Source organism: Schistocerca cancellata, chromosome 1, assembly GCF_023864275.1.
Source record: "Schistocerca cancellata isolate TAMUIC-IGC-003103 chromosome 1, iqSchCanc2.1, whole genome shotgun sequence".
NCBI classification, from domain to species: domain Eukaryota; kingdom Metazoa; phylum Arthropoda; class Insecta; order Orthoptera; family Acrididae; genus Schistocerca; species Schistocerca cancellata.
In genome coordinates this window covers 1,093,660,462-1,093,676,806 of record NC_064626.1, presented here as the reverse complement: position 1 = coordinate 1,093,676,806, position 16,345 = coordinate 1,093,660,462, and the positions used below count along the sequence as shown (strand labels likewise).

General features: G+C 39.1%; 1 protein-coding gene across 2 annotated transcripts in view; it reads left to right on the top strand.

Annotated features, from left to right (window-relative positions):
* Positions 1 to 11,677: 11,677 nt before the first annotated feature.
* LOC126091544 (uncharacterized) overlaps positions 11,678 to 16,345 on the top strand; it is a 224,727-nt gene continuing 220,059 nt past the window's right edge. The window contains exon 1 of one of the 2 annotated variants that reach the window (XM_049907070.1): positions 11,678 to 11,821. The gene's annotated coding sequence lies outside the window, so the exon portion shown is untranslated. The remainder of the gene's footprint in view (positions 11,822 to 16,345) is intronic. The other variant, XM_049907072.1, reaches the window with a different exon arrangement.

Below are 16,345 nucleotides of genomic sequence, written 5' to 3'. Positions count from 1 at the left end.
ATATAAGAAGTAAACAGAGATAGTGTAGAATTAAGCTAGAGGAGTTCAGTGAACCGAACATTACAAGTAGTGTCATAGGATTGATAAGCAAAACAAGAATCTAGTGATTCAGCTCTCATGAGCATTTAAATAATAAAACCTGTACACTGTATAATTGTAAATGGAAAATACAGGGTGCAGCAGTCAAACCTGCATTTTTTTAAATGAGTGTAAAATAAACATGGATGCAGATATCAAAATTTTATTCATACAATCTTATTCTACATTAAAAAGCACTTAAGAAACATCAACACATTTTTTTCATTGTTTGAAAATAACATCAGCAAGATGGCATCCTTCTGGATCACGGCATTCTTGCAGGCGATTTACAAAGCTGTCCATCACATGATGGAGCATGTAAGGAGCCTCTTACGTGAGGAAGACATTTTTACCAGTTTTAATAAATTAATTGCTCTTATTGATGTATTCACAATAGTTATGAAGTGTTGTAGTCCATAGCCGGCCATGAATCGGAGAGCATTTCCCACGCTGTCTGGCTAGGTGACGAAGCGACCATACTTCACGCGTAGTGGGATGGGGCTTGACGCTGGACCGTAGCAACAAGCGTTAGCCTGGGAAATACACATGACGGGAAGTACCGCCATTTGGCGCCAAAGTCACCGATTTTGTTTATTTATATTTAATAATTAAAGTCATTTATGACAACATGAATACTAGGAGGAGCCTCTGGATGTTTAAAACTATTTATCATAATTTTGCCTCGTTAAAATTAACACCCATTCATTAACAAATGATGTCTTAGTAAGTATAAACTTGATCAGAAATCCACGAACTATGACAAAACTAGTAAGAGATACGGACTGCGTGCCAAAGTCGGCAGTCGGTGTTAAGAGTTCTTCCTGTCTTGTTCGATGGTAGCCATGCTCTTGGTTACGAATAGTTTGTGACATGAGTGTTTCATTATTGATCTAATAGGAATAAAAGTGATATTACGGCATTCTGAATGTTAATTTCAAGTAAATAGATACCCCAAAATTGATCGACAACAATTTCAGATAATTAGCTTCCACCGACAGAGAAATCCAATGCGCCAATGAAGAATCTGCACAGGACGACATTTACAAGAGCTACACCACACACAGGTAGGAGGAAATCCAACGACACGACCCACCAAGGCAGATCAAGGAAGGTCCAACTTACACTCACAAATTCCAGGTGGAAATGCTGACCAGTCATACTGTACATCACATATACCACCCTCTATGGACTCGCGGCTAAGCTGAGTAATAACAGTATCAGTTTAGAAGCGAGGAGATCTTGCAAGCATACCCTGAGGGATTCTCTCGATTTCCAGCCGGATTCTTCCTTTGAGCTCACCAATGTTATGAGGTCTTTCTTCATACACTTTGCTCTTACTGTAACCCCATAAGCAAAAATCACAAGCTGTAAGGTCGGGTGAATGGGGGGGCCAAGCAGTTGCTCCATTCTTGGAAATCACCCAGTTAGGAAAAACTTCATTGAGAAAATTAATGCTCACATGGGCTGTATGACTTGTTGCTCCATCTTGATGAAATAATGTTTCATCATTCACAGCATATTGACGAAGCTGAGGTATGAAGAATGTCCTTAACATTGTTGAATAGCGCTCAGCATTCATTGTAACAGATTTCCCTCTTTCATTCTCAAAACAATAAGGGCCTATTATTCTCGATGAGGACATTGCATACCAAACTGTTACCGTGGTTGAGTGCAGGGGTTTTTCATGGATTTGGTGAGGCTACTGATCACTCCAGTATCTCAAGTTCTGTTTGTTCACATAGTCATTGAGGTGAAAATTGGCCTCATCTCTCATCCAGAGGTTGTGAACAAGCTCCTCATTTTATTCAATCATTTGCAAAAGACTTTTAACAGAAATGCTGTTGGACCACAAAGCCATTATTATTCAAAGCGTTAACCACTTGGATTTTGTATGGGTGGTGATGTAAGTTTAGCCTCAAAATCCTTTGGACAGTCCTGTCAGAAATTCCAAGCACAATAATCTGTCTATGCGCTGATCTCTGGGGGCTTCTTCCCACATCAATTCTTAATCCTTCCACATTCTTGGGAGTACACACTGACTTCGCTTGGCCACCTCTTTTCCTTGTTGTTTCACCAACATATTCAAATTTTTGACTCAACTTTTTATTGAGTTAACCGAAGGCACCAGCCTGTTATGATTAATTTGAAAAGAGCCCGGAAATGATGCTGAGCAGCTACATAGCTACCGCTTTGGTAGAACGCTTTCACTGCAAATGACTGTTGTTGCTTAGTCCACTGCTCCATGGCTACTGAAATGGTTTGTGTTGGGGAACGCAGTGGTGACCTTGGTTACTCATCCCCCACTACATCCAGCACTTCCAAATACTAACAATAAATGCAAGTTTGACTGTTGCACCCTGTATGTGTAATGAGATTATTTCAGAAGTAGCCTCAGAAATATTCTGGCTGAATTTTTTGAAGTGAAGGGGAATGTTGCACCACAGTATGGAATTCTGGATGAACCTAAAATTTTTCCAAGTTTTTGCCCAGCAAGCGCAAAGCTGAGCTAAGACATTCATGAATACAGTGTAAATCAGGCAGGAAAGCCAGTGCTGTAATAGCCAGGCACACAACTGGGGCATTGCCACACAACACTTGAGCAGAGGATGCAGAATGAACTGCAACACAGAGTGCCTCCACAACATCCAGTCAGTCCAGAAGGTGCTAAGCTGATCTGAATACAAGCCGGGATGCCACAATGCAACATAGAGCACTGAAAAGCCTAGAAAAGGCACCAAATTTGTTCATTGCCATGACTTGGCAACATCATAGGCATGAGTTAACCAGTATAGTTTTGTAAGTTACATGATGACTTCAGCTACACTATACTACCCAGCCAGCCTGATGCACTCCACTGCCACGGATTGCTGTTACTGCCATCCTTGCTGCCGTTGACATAAGGACCTGAGCACCTTCGACCCACAATCCACTGGGGGGTGGGGGGGGGGGGGGCGGAGGGGGAGGGGCTAATCGAGGGTGACCTGTGAGTTCCGGCCTCACACGTTCTGGAAGAGATGCATTCATGCTGCCTTCTGGCTGCACCTGTGAGCAACTACTGGTGTTGTGGGTGTTTCTTGCTAGGAAGCCAGGGTATATGTCCACATGGTTATTGTCATCTCATGCAGAGTTGTTTACCACTGATCAGGGCGCAAACAAAGGCATCACTGAGAGTGCCTTGGTGGAATGGTTCACCGCGCTGTTAGTGTCCCGGCTGGATGGGCAATGCCCACAGTCCTGATCACAACAAGCAACATCAACACCTGCTGAGTCAGGCAAGTCAAGCAACTCCCAGCCACACATGCCGCTCTGCCTGCCACTAGTCAATGCCACAGAGAATCTATTTTGTGGAGTATAAATCCTTATAATATTAATTTATTCACAGCCACTTCTGCCTTATGGACACCTATAAGTGTGCTATGGGACCACATTTCTGCACTCAAATCATTGCATCCTGCACAGGTAGAGATTTCCCCTATGTCTCCAAAAAGTGATGAAAATATTGAAACTTTTGTTGTCATACTGTTGTCAAAAGGGCTTAACTGTAGACCAAATCTATGTACAAACTGCACTTCTAAACTGTAAAGGTTTGTCAGAAATTTGTGTAAAGTGACTTCTGGGGCATGAGAATGAAACAGACAGTTTGTAAGTTATTTAAGGCATTATGTGGTTTGACAGAAGGTCCCATAATGTGGTACAATTGTTTGGATGTGTTTTTAAAATGTCTGGGTTTCAAAAGACATAAATATAATTGATGCCTTTAAGTACCGATAAGTGCAAATTATGTGATCTATGTAATTGTGTTTGTTGATTATTTGCTAATTTGTGATAAAAGTAGAGAGAAAATACAAGAAAACAAGAATGTGTTTTTGAAGCAGCTGCAAGTGAAAGACACACATGAAGTCAAGAATTATCTTGAGGTAAATGTTGACTATAATTATCCGAAGAATATAATCACTCTCAATCAGGAAGACTATACTTAATCTCTAGCTAAGAAATACAAGACTGAACTGTAGCAGCTACCCCTCAGGTCAGGATTCTCAGTGAGTAGTGGAGGCTGAGCAGGTGAGGTGGTGTCACTATAGGTGCACGAGGCCAAGCTCAGGAGCTGGTGATGGTAACTGTCATATGCCCAAAGGCATCAGTTAAACACCATTGTCTGGAAACATTATTATTCATGATTTTACAGTACAGACTGTTTTCTGTGGCCTGATGGAAGGTGCACTGAACTGCACACTCAAGTGGAATATGGATGCAGCATGCTGGCATTGAATAGGTCAGGACCTAACAGCAGTGTCGTGTGGGTAGCCAGTTCAGGAGACTGCAAGCGCAAGCCTACTGTGGCTCACCAGTAACTAGTGCAGCCTGCCTCCATGCTCTCAGAGATGGGTGTATGTTTAATTTTGTGCTAACAGCATATCATAGACAGCAAGTGTTATGAATGCAGAAGCCCAATACCCGAATCAGCAGCATTGCATATAGCCAGCGGGTCTGTGCTATGTACAGCCAGGGAGGCAGTACTCAGGTGCCTCGGGCAACAGGTTGAAGGTGGTAATTTACAGTCACTTCATACTGCCCTTCACCAGGGTTCATTCTGGATACATTGAATATTTTTATATAAAGTCTGACGAGCCTGTTAAAGTGGGTGAGGACAACTGAAGGCAGTGAGAATTGCAAGATATAACTTTACCAAAAATTCATAGTACCGTATACTGAAGTACACTACCATTTTGTGAATGAAATTATAGACATTTATAAAGTAGATAAAATAACCTAGCAGAAACTTTACTAAATATTTTAGTGTTGATAAATCTATAAATATTTAAGATACTAAGACTTGGACTTTTAATGCTAAAATCATTCAAAAGCTGTGGACTGTTTAGTGAGCAATGGAGAGATGCGTGTTAGAAATGACTAGGATGGAAAGAAAAACAAACAGACCAAAGTGCAAACTGTGAAATACAGTAAAGTGGAATAACTTCATTTGCTACAAGTCCACTCCTTAGCATTTTTTCTTTTTCTGTAATCAGAATTCTTATCTAGCTGATAAATCATTGAACATCATTATTCAGTAGCATACCATATTTAAGTTATGCTGATTCCAAGGGTTAAGTTAATTTTTCAAACATTTTCCTTTAAGAAGTAGCTGTAATTTACAATGTTCTCTTGCCATGTGATTATAAAACTGTTGTGAGTTAATGACTGTTTGTATACATAGTGACTTAGCTCTTTTGAATTCTCCAATTTCCCTCTTCCCATTAAACATTTTACTTTTTCTGAAAAGTCATTATCAGTAACTAAAGAGTTATTAGTTATTAAATGTTCTACCATCCAGAAAGTGCTTTAGATGTTTGAGCATTTAATGTTGTTTGCTTCCAAGAACTGATGTCATAATTTTGTTGCTTGTATTTTTCTGATTCATAAACAATTTGATTATTGAAATAGTTTGTTAATTAAGAGATTAAGCAAATTAGGAAAACTATGCACTTCTGAAATTTACATGAATCTTGATAAATCCCTGCAAAGGCATACATGTTTAACAAAATAGTCCATATGACTTTATTAACTTTCCAGTCACCTATCACATCGATAAATCAAATTAATACCTGGTTTTCTCTGTAATATCATTCCTACTAATTTTGACATTGTCCTTTGTACAAACTCAAATGTTTTTACTGACTTCGGTAAGTATTCTTCCACTTGTCATTATGTAAAACCACCAGACAGTAAATTTGGCAGTTGGCACCTAATTATTAAAGTGTTAACATCTATATGCCAGTCAACATCAGTGTAAACGTATTTCTCAAAGTTCGTCAAACAGGACGTCTTTAGTTATCAACATAGTAATATCTCGGCATGAAACGCATTCGTAAAGCTTCAGTGACTCAATCTGGGAACTATTTATAATTAATATTATTCCACTGAATGGTGATTTGTAAAGAACTATTGTTTGTATAAACACAGGTGCCATATTCAATATGGAAATGTGCACTTACGAAATTGCCACTGTCTAGAGGTTATTCACAGTGTAGTAGCTAATGTAGTTTATTGTTACTATTGCTTTGGAAGAAAGTGGGCTGATCAAACAAGGATTAGAAATTACTTTTTTTGACAACATGAAAAGATAACTGATAGAATGAGATGATCATCACCAAAAAATTCTTCAGTATAACAAAACTTTCTGTTAATTGCATCTGCGTTCTTATGTTGATATTTTATTTACACTGTATCTTTTATTGTATTTATGTAAGTTATATCTAAATTATATACAATTTGACACATTCCATATCCTTGCTACTCACTTTCTATCTGGATCTGTGGAACACGATATAAATAAATTTACAAAAAAGGAATGTGTTTTGATACTAATAAATGCAAAGTAATCTCAAGTGTAAATCAGTGGTATCATGTCCATTATTGAACTATTTCAGTAAATGAAATCTCAAATAATCCAGGGTCACTGAAGACTTGCAGCAGTACAACCAGGTTAGTAACTTTCCAACTGCAGTGGAAAATGTAATTATGACTATTCAAAAATTAAACATAGGTGGGCAGGTACATACAGCAAAGTTAATGGATGGTTGATGGATGAAGGAAATACTTGCATCTGTTTTTAGCAGAATCCTAGAAACATATTCTGAGTTCAAAAATTATGATCCGGCTCGAACATAATTACTTTCTCTGTAAGAATCAGAACATGTTCCAAACATTTTATTCATGTGAAAATCTGTCTCTTTATGCAGTTTCCTCAGTGCCATGAGTAGATGAAACTAGATTCATTCTGTACTTCTGGACTTGTGATTCAGTACTGTTTTGGCTGCGTCTAAATTAAATACATTCCTATGGTGTATCTAATTAGGATTATAACTGCACTGAAAAGCACCATGCTTTGCTAGGTGGAGAATCATACACTGACACTGAAGTAATATCTCTTGTGCTGCAGGGAAGTTAAACATTATACATTGACTGAACTGATACTACTATCTGAAAACTATTGGTCCTTGACAACAACCTAATGGACAGTAGGATGATGACTTTGGAAATTAGGCAGAAGCAAAAATTAATGTTTTTCACTGAAAAGCATAAGGAGAGGGCATTAAGCATTTTGGGTTGTCAAATGGCTGATAATGGTGATTATAAGACTCTACTCCAAAAAAGGGTATATACTATGCATGTATTCAAATAATCCCTCAGGTTGATAAAATCATTTGAAAGGTAAGGAAAAAGAAGAGTATGTCAAAGGTTATCATAGTGAGATATTTATAGAGATTTTTTAGACAACCTAGAAAAAAGTCCCTCACAGAGTCTGAAATCATAGTCACACTCTAGAAACCAGAAATCTTTGATTAACCAATCACTTAAATATTTTCCACCATTTTCCTAAATCACCCCAGGTTAATGCTGGAACAGTTTCTTTGAAAGGGCATGGCCAGTTTCCTTCCCTGTCCCTGAAACTTTCTGAGCTTTTGCTGCATCTCTAGAGACCTCAATGTCAACCGATGTTAAACCCTAATCTTCCTTCCTTCCTTAAGCATTGTGTACTATGTACAGTAGAGAAACAGTTTGGAGGCGACAAATGTAAGTATCAGCATGGCAATGTGCCCTGCTGTAAAGCAGCATGTGCATGGCAATGGTTTGTGGACCGTGCCATTTCTGAAATGGAATGGTTTGCCCAGACATCTGACCTGAATCCAATGGAATATCTTTAAGATATGTCAGAGCATCAACTTTGCTCCTAATCCTAGTGTCAGCCAAGTTGTTTCCATTTTCTGCACAATACAAAAGAGCATGAAAGGGGACAATGGATATCAGGAATCGAACTCAGTTATAAATAGTAGTGTGAGTCAAGAATAGTTCCCAGTTCGGTTGGAATCCATGCAGCACATGAAGAAGACGGCTTGGTCAGTCATCAAAATATTGTGCAGAAAATGTAAACAACAACTTGGATGAACATACAGAATTAATTAGTTAGTTGCAACTGGAATCAATTAACTTACACAAATACCTGGATGTAACATTTGCAGGGGTATGAAATGAAAAAGTCACACAGGCTTAGTCACAGGTTAAGCAGTGGTAGACTGTGGGTCATTGGTAGGATACAGGAAAAATGAAATCATTCTACAAAGGAATTTTTTTACAAAATACTCGTGCAGAGAATCCCAGAATATTGCTTAAGTGTGTGGAACCTGTGCCAACTAGGACTAATAGGTGAACTGCAAGTATACAAAGAAGGGCACTGTGTTTGATTACTAGTTTATTTGACCCATGGGAAACTATCTTGATGAAGATAGAAAATCTTAACTGGCAAATGCTCAAAAATAGACATAAATAATATTGTGAAAACTTTAAGCAAGGAATCTAGGAATATATTGCAATGCCTTACATATTGTTACCAGAGGGATCAGATCAACAAGATCTGACTAAATTACAGTGCACATTGAGACATTTAAGCAATTGTTCATCCCACATCCATATGAGAATGAAAGTAGCCCTAGTAAGTGATAGAATAGGAAGTAATCTCTACCATGTACTTTCAGAATGTGGATGCAGAGCTATATTCTTTTTCATTTTACCATTTCTCCCCTAACTTATCTACATCTACATACATACTCCGCAATCCACCATATGGTGCGTAGCGGAGGGTACCTCATACCACAACTAGCATCTTCTCTCCCTGTTCCACTTCCAAACAGAACGAGGGAAAAATGACTGCCTATATGCCTCTGTACGAGCCCTAATCTCTCTTATCTTATCTTTATGGTCTTTCCGCGAAATATAAGTTGGCGGCAGTAAAATTGTACTGCAGTCAGCCTCAAATGCTGGTTCTCTAAATTTCCTCAGTTGCGATCCACGAAAAGAACGTCTCCTTTCCTCCAGAGACTCCCACCCGAGTTCCTGAAGCATTTCCGTAACAATTGCATGATGATCCAACCTACCAGTAACAAATCTATCAGCTCGCCTTTGAATTGCCTCTATGTCCTCCCTCAATCCGACCTGATAGGGATCCCAAACGCTCGAGCAGTACTCAAGAATAGGTCGTATTAGTGTTTTATAAGTGGTGTCCTTTACAGATGAACCACATCTTCCCAAAATTCTACCAATGAACTGAACACTGGTTCTGTATTATTCACATCCATGCTTTGGATGACAAGATGATTTCAACAAAGGATTTGTTTTAAGAATGACTGCAATAGAGAGCTATTAAATTGTATGACATCAATGGCCAGACATTCATGGATTATTTTTCTATTTTCTGTCAAGACATGTGGTCCAATGGTAAGACATACAGGAAAATTAAGTTTTATGAGTATAAATTTAGATTTTCTTTGATTTTCCTAAATCACTTTAAGTTAAAATAAGGTTCGTTCCTTCAAAAGGGCACAAACGATTTTCTTCCCCAATTCAGGCTCACATTCCATTTCTTCGTTGATGGCATGTCAAACCTCGATCTTCCATTTTTTTTCCCTTAACTTTTCTGCTGCTCTTTCATCACTGTAACCATGGCTCATCAGCTGCACCTGTCAGTTAATAAGTTACTGAAGTAGACAGGTCATACCGATAGTAGTTTAATGTGCTATTCGAGAAAACCGTACTCTTTGGTACGTTATGCAGCAACCATTATGCTATTGTGTAACATCCATATTTGAACCATCAGCAGTTTTTATTTTAAACTCAGACATCCACGGTTTTGGTCTTGAACCATCATCATGGATGAAGGGTTAAAATGATTTAAGCCATCATATTGCATTAGTCATTATTTATAATGTATTGTTCATGTCATAAATGTAAAAGCAAGCAAACGAATACTAAATGTATACAGAGCAGTACTGACATTATGTCACTGCTGACAGGGGCATGCTGGTATAATAGGTGCACTTGCAGTAACAACAGATTCTGCTGAACTGTTGGTCCAGGCACTGGTTCACATGTAATGGCAATTTTGGGTATTGAGCTACATGATCCATCATTGCCATAAGGCTGGGGAGCCTGTCAACCCCGTACGGACGCAGAATTTCAGTGTCTACTGGTTTACTTCTGGGCTATTTCCCTTTGGTGCCAGTTTCTCATGCTGGTGCCACTAGCAGAACTACTCTCTTCAGGGGATGTAATTCTATTGCATATCAAAGTTCATTTACAAAGCCAAACCATTAGCCTTCTTTAAATGTCGGATCTCGGCCTAACGACGTCCCTTTTTCGGTTTTGGTTGGTTGGTTTGGGGAAGGAGACCAGACAGCGTGGTCATCGGTCTCATCGGATTAGGGAAGGATTGGGAAGGAATTCGACCGTGCCCTTTCAGAGGAACCATCCCAGCATTTGCCTGGAGTGATTTAGGGAAATCACGGAAAACCTAAATCAGGATGGCCGGACGCGGGATTGAACCGTCGTCCTCCCGAATGCGAGTCCAGTGTCTAACCACTGCGCCACCCCGCTCGGTTTTTCGGTTTTGAAAAAGAAGTTTTCATGCTGTTTTTATCATCCAGAAATAACAATACACTTCTTATGTACAGATGAGTAGGCCGCTATTCAGAACAAAGCTTAATATCTTCTTTCCGTCTCATAAATGTCCTGTGAATGATACTTCCAGTATCGATACCGGTAACGCTTAGATTAATTCACTGTGAAAGGGGCAATTAAACCTGTCAATCAGTACTGTAACAAGAACAGATTTGCTATAGTCGTATTTTAACTACAGAGTTGACTAATGGTGTACCCGTTTAGATCAAAATTTCTCATCTCATAGCATTGTTTGGTGCTGAAAATCCATCATATCGTAAGAGAATATTCATGGTCATAATCATGATGAAAGTAAACAGTGAAACGGGCCAAACAATGACGAGGATTCCACGAAGAAAAGGAAAAATGTTTGGTGTCGATCATAGGCCTTTTGTCGAAAAAAGCGTACAGGAGGGATAACTTTCCTACATCTCGGAGACTGAGCCCTTGGAAGCAGTGTCATTTGCTTTTGTTCTCTTCACGTTGCAATTTACGCAAGCAGAATAATTTTTGGGGAAATTTACGGTAACAAACGCGTGTTAACTGAAGGGCTATCGGTCTGAAAAGAACTGGTAACCATACGGAACTAAATGCTAATCATAAGCGATTTTATATTTTGGTTCCTAATCCAAGAGAGTGAACGTGTGCAAGAGCTTCATCATTTACCCGTGAACTAATACAGTAATTAGGCTTTGACAGTTGGCCGTTGTGCATTTATATTTTGTTACTTTTAAGACACACAAAAGCCAAAATTACTGTACTGTTGGTTGGTTTTAATATATCAAACAAGTTCAGATGATTGCTACTCACATTCACTATTTCGGGTGGTCTTGGAAACTTTATATGAAAAATTCCGGAATAGAACTAATTTTATTAATGAGACTGTTGCCATTACTTAGTTGTCACCTAATTTTAGATTCTACCACCGATGCAGGATCTGAGACCCATTAGAAGAACTTTTTCTTGGTGGTGGCAAAAATGCCATCGCACCTAGCTTACGGCGGAGATTGATTTTTGTTTAGTTTAGCGGCGGACCGCTAGAGAGCAGCTGCTCTGCGAGGAAGTGTAGGCAAAAGGCACGGCAAGCGGGTTGACAGAGCCATCTGACCACAGTTACCTACACCTTATTTGAGAACATCAATGGCAGTGCACCTTACGAACTATTCGCGCATTGGCGAACAGCGCTCGAAGAGATGTGCGTCCTCTGTGTGAGAGGGTAACTTAGATGCGTTGCAGAATCACTGTAGAATCGGTAAGTTATGAAATGTTGCCTGTTGCGTTTCTTTGCGAATAGCGCATTGGCGAAAAAAAATTGCAGGTCCGATTGCATTTTTGTCGCTGTTTTCATGAGCGGTTCTTTTTGCGTGTTTTTGATGTACGACTGCGAGTAACAATTTGTATCTTTAAACAGCAATGACGTACTTGGTGTTGAGGTACTGTTTGCTGAAATTTTGTTAGATTTCACGAAAGGCATTTGAATTTCTAGCAAATAGTAAGTAATTCACATTTGCGCTCGGTTCCCCCAGCCATGGGATGGGCAAAACTTTACATTAGTATGTGGCAATGTATTTTATATTATAGCTTCACTCGTATAAAGGTAAACTCAACTGACCAGAAAAACGACGCCAGACTTGATATAGGAATACAGATGATTGTAAGAGCTGCATTGTTGCGCTGCCTTTTGAAAATCATGACAGTCTGAAGTCTAAAATACAGTTCACACTGAGCGTACTATAGGATGTAGTGATAAAAGCACATTTCTCGTCATAAATTAAATAAAATGTATCTGTGTAGTCAGGTGATACGGCAAAAAGAAATTGTTGACTTATGTGGAAGGACCAACTTTCGACTTATTCAAAATTTATATACCACAAACATAAATGTGTGAAACACACAGTCGATATATAAAGCGCAAGTTCTTTAAGAAGGATAGCTCATTGTCTTTCGTACCCTGTCACTCCATATATTTTGCAGAGGTGGGGTGAAATTTATCTTAAACGACTATTACGAAGTTCTATGTCTTAACGAGAAGGAAACAACGGTAGTTCAAACTTTACAGTGAGAAGGACTGGCTTAATTACAATTAATTGTTTTTTTATGAAATTACGAATTTTGTATTATTGTAGACTGGCTTCTGACTAGTATCAGTAAATAAAAATGTAATTTTGTGCAGCTGCCCAAATATAAATGTTTCGAGCTTGCTATATTTAAATATGTTGTTAGCGTCTACAATGTAGATGCTTGAGTTTGTGAGATAAGAAACAGCACATCATATCCTCTTATATTACGTCGAAATTAAATACCCTTGACTGTTAGAATTGTTTGTTTGGTTCCTCTGGTATGAGAAGACATTCGTCGATATTCAGAGGCCGCATACATTGTTTCTGATTAGAAATTTGTTATGTCTGAAGTTACTGCGTAGAGTTTCGGTGCATTCCCTTGTACCTTTTTCATCGATGTATACTTTGTCATTGATGAGTACGGAAGCATCCGTTCATTGTGTTGTCTCTCGCTAGTTAGCACGAGTTGAACGAACAATTAATGCCTCCCGCGTGAACCACCGCTATAAACAGAATACGAACGCGGCAAAACTCGTAACGCCACTGAAAAAAATGAGACATCGTCAGCGGTTATACGTTATTTAGCGTTAACTGTTTCATTTAACTCCCTTGGTTTCGATAGGCAAAAAATAGCTGGTAGTAACGAGGAGGATTACAATGGTGAAAATAGAATGTGTTAGTTTTGGTATTCCTAATTACGTTATATTGTGTTGCTGCGGAGGAGACAGATTTGCCTACACGTTATTTCTAGAGACACTTAGAAATCAACACCTGTGGTTCACTGGTTTTTGTCAAACACGCTTTATTTATCGTACATGGGATGCAATTATGGCTGAATGCTGCAGTGTTTCCAGAGCGAGAAATTTAAAAAGTAAAGCACGGGTTTGGGGAAGCGAAGACGCACTTTTGCAGGTTTTTTAGTGGCTGCTGGAAACAGCACTGGGGGGAAGCTGGGAGGATAATTATCGTGTCAGGTTTCAACAGAAATAAAGAGTAAACTGTTACTAGACACACAAATCATGTAAGATTGCACATTGCACAATATTTGGCACGCGTGATGATTTTCTAAAGAAGGCAAAGATGTCAAAGTATTGTTAAGGGTGATCCTTTCTCAAGAAACCATTAGCCATTGCTTGTTCGTCTGCCGTGTTGCCCCAGGCTACGCCGGCTATTCGAGAGGTTTCGTCACACGTGTGTAACGTGCAGGTGATTAAAGCGTTCCCAATCGCGCATATCGTTTCAAGACTTGCTTCTGAATTACCAAACAGTAAATTACATAACAGCCGAAAAGGTCGACAGCTACAAAGAAAATTTAGTGATATCTCTTTTATTTGTTTCGTCGGTCCATTCTCTTTTCGGTAGTTGTAAAGTTACGGCGCATCAGGGCAGCGTGTTAGGTGAGGCAGTATAATAACCCTGAGAAAATGTGAAGTCGTCGCTACGCAACATGAATGTGCAATTGCGGTATACGGCAAACGATGACGTAAAGCAACCTCGTACACAATGCAGGAATTTAGATTTTGACCGAAGAAAGATCAGAGCAGGCACCAAATATTGTATAAAAACATATTCACTTATTTCCTTTGGGTACTTTTTTACGTGTTTTATGTCTCTTCAGTAGAAGTACAACACTCAGATGAGTCCAAGCTTTGGATGTGGCTGCTGCTTAATTAAAAGATTGAAAGTTAAGAGCTCAAAATTTCGTCGCGATCACTAGAGACGTAGCGCTAGCTAAAGTGAGCAAGGATAAGGAGAAAGAAGCTGCTACGCCCTGTTTAAGGAATCATTTCGGCATTTGAGTTAAATTATTTCGAGAATCGTGGAAAACCTAAATTACGGTGATCGGGCAAGAACTTCAGTCCGTATCTCGCTCTGTGCTTTGTTAAAGAAACTACTCCAGCATTCGTCTATAGTCATGCTCCTGACTTCTACCATCTTAATAAGAGTCTGAAAGTATACTGAAGTAATGCTTCGTCTACATGTTACTGACTGTATATTCTCTTAAGAGCCTATTGATCCAAGAAAGAGTAAGTAGGCTTGTATTTACGGTTCATAGTTACAGTATTCCCACATATCAGCTGAACACGGGTTCTCGGGAACCTTGCGTGGTAGGTGCGACACTGTTCCTACGAGTCTGTTACCGAGGTTGGAGGTAAATATTGCTATACATATTGGGGTCCGAACTCCCACTGCAGAGAAGTCCATTATGCGGCTGTGTAACTGAGGTAGTAGGTACATTCTGAATAGGGGTTGACTGCTGCTCAGGACGACAAGAACCCGAATCTCCGCACATGCATTCAAAGCTATTTTTTCTGGTTTTTTCTCTCAACCATTTCAAGCAAGTACTAGGATGGTCCCTTTAGAAAAACCATGGGGAATTCGTCTCCCGTTCTTCTCCAGTGCTCCACTTGTAATACCCTGCATTTTTATACGAGATGTTACTTTTACCTTCTTTCTAGGTGTGGGTGTTTGAATCTTGACTGAACATACTTTTATGCAAAATCTTATTCTTTGCTGATGAGATTACTGTTTATGAAACGAAAATGTATCTTATGAATTAATCATCGAATGAACTATGTCACGCTGGAATATTTCCACATTAGAGAGAAAAACAACTTGCATAGAGATCGACCCACTCAGAAATAATACCATCATCAGTGAAAAACTAATAGAACAAACTTTACATTTCACGTACCTGGACTGTGAAATATTTTAATAAAAATCAGAATATTAAAAATTACTATCAATTTTTGAACCTGTGTAGCAAGAGATACTGATTTAATACATTTGTTTAAAAGAAATACGTATGACGTTCTGCAACTGTGTTTTGTCCAAAAGTGTAATAAAATAAGAGTAGCAAAAACAGACATAAATAAATTATGTTAAGGTAAGTTCAGGACGAACAAGATGTCAGACCTGAAAAGGGCATATTGACGGAACGGAGTATCTACCGTTGTCCTGTATGTAGAGCAGGGGTGCCCAAACTTTTAGTTTACTTGGTCCACATTGAAAAAAGACGAGGATATTTGTACCTCACATAATATACTTAACACTAACAATAACCGCGGAGGAAAGAAACAAAACAGGATGGACCAACGAGAGAATAACATCATGGGGCGGGAGTTTCAGACTGAAAATATATATTATTTATATAATATTTAATATTTAATGTTATTCAACATAAACGGAATCGGGCCGCGGATTGAACACCCCTAATGTAGGGATTTTGAAGATTCTGATAAACGAAATAATGGCGTGGATTTTACTTGTTCATTTATGTTGTTAATTCTGCACTTCACTATCTCTGTGTCAGTTTTACATCATTATTCAGCAGTACCTCCCGTCAATCTGTTGCAATAGGGACACAGTACGAGAGCATTTAAAAAAGTGCGGGGAAGGAAACGTCTGTGACTTAGCTGACGGAACCACCTGAGCATTCACCTGAAACTGACGGAACCACCTGAGCATTCACCTGAAACCATGTGAAGTCAGAATCAGGATGGACGGAGACGGAGACGAGATAACTAGCGCTTTATTTCACTGTCTGATGTTACTGAAGCACCGATTTCAGATCTTCTGCATCAAATTCTACGATAGGTTATCAAGATTTAAGTGAGTTTGAACGTGATGTTACAGTTGGCGCACGAGCGATGGACGCAGCATCTCCGAGGTAGCGATGAAGTGAGGATTTTCCCGTACGACCATTTCACGAGTGT